This window comes from Apis dorsata, unplaced genomic scaffold (assembly GCF_000469605.1).
Source record: "Apis dorsata unplaced genomic scaffold, Apis dorsata 1.3 scaffold_99, whole genome shotgun sequence".
Lineage (NCBI taxonomy): Eukaryota > Metazoa > Arthropoda > Insecta > Hymenoptera > Apidae > Apis > Apis dorsata.
Window position 1 is genome coordinate 2,035,442 of NW_006263397.1, and position 1,244 is coordinate 2,036,685.

Genomic DNA, 1,244 nt, shown 5'->3' on the forward strand with positions numbered 1-1,244 from the left:
GATTTTATGTAAAGCTGAAACTAGATGAAAATTCGTGAGTTTTGATTTGCCTTCGCGAAATCTTGATCACGAATTCACCTCGCGACTCTCATCGCGAAGTAAATTGAAATTTGGCTTCACTACATTATTCATACCACAGCTTATTCGAAATATGTTATTTAAAAAAAAGAAAAAAAAAAAAAAAAAAAAAAAAAAAATTATTTAAAAAAAAAAAAAAAAAAAAAAAAAAAAAAAAGAAAAATATATATGAAAAAAAATTTTACTCGTTATTCTCGGGTTTTACGGCAAACAACAACGGCAAACTACAGCCAAAAAAACTCGGTGCACGCGACGAGCGAGTGCATATTAGTCTCGATGTACCAACTTTTGATCTTTCATTTTATTTATCTGTCTCTTTAGCATAAAATCTACTTTAAAAATACGTATTTTTATATATTTTTTCTTTTCACTCGACGGATTCGCGTAATCCAATTTAAAATCGTCGTTATTTTTTAAATCGTCACAATTATCTTTCATGGATATCTCCTATTCGTCTCTTATCAGCGAACTGAACGAACAATGTAACGAATAAAACTACTCAAGAGACTCATTGAACGTAAAATAATGTGAAGCAAAAGAAAAAAAAAAAAAAATAATACGTCAAGAAAAAAGATATCAAATAATCAATTCTAAACCAATTCAAATTTTGCGCGCATTGCGGCCAATCGTTTTGACGCATGCGCACAAATGATTCGCTGCAATCGGCGCGCTATTTAAATTATGCGCTCGTTTTTGTACGTTCTCGATCAAAGTACACACGAATTTTTTGCAATCTCTGTTAAATTTTATTGAATTTTTAAATTGAATAGATAAAAAAAAAAGGAAAACTTCGATTCGTAATCATATATTGAAATATAATATAAATATGTATGTATATATGTAAAAAAATAGAGAGAGAGTGCACGAGGGTAATAGCACAAGCTCATTGCATATAATAAATGCGCGCAACTATATACACACGCGCGCGTGCACGTGTTACAAAACGGAAGCCGGTGTGCGATACGTGCGTACATCGTAATAATGACGTCTATAACAGGCTAATGGTTGCATAAACCACAGATTTCCTAAATTATGCAAAAAGATATAATGCAAGAAAAAGAGGTCAACACATGCACATGCAGGCTTTGAGCGCGAGTAAACGTACGCACCATCGGTCAACTAAGGGTGCTTTTATCAGTCGCTGTTTTTTTTTTTTTTTTTTTTTT

The 1,244-nt window shown here is 32.0% G+C and overlaps 1 protein-coding gene across 4 annotated transcripts in view; it reads right to left on the reverse strand.

The window, feature by feature from the left end:
* The window catches only part of LOC102681671 (serine/threonine-protein phosphatase 2B catalytic subunit 2-like), a 77,761-nt gene that overhangs the window by 4,707 nt on the left and 71,810 nt on the right, over positions 1–1,244 (reverse strand). The gene's annotated exons all lie outside the window — the stretch shown is intronic.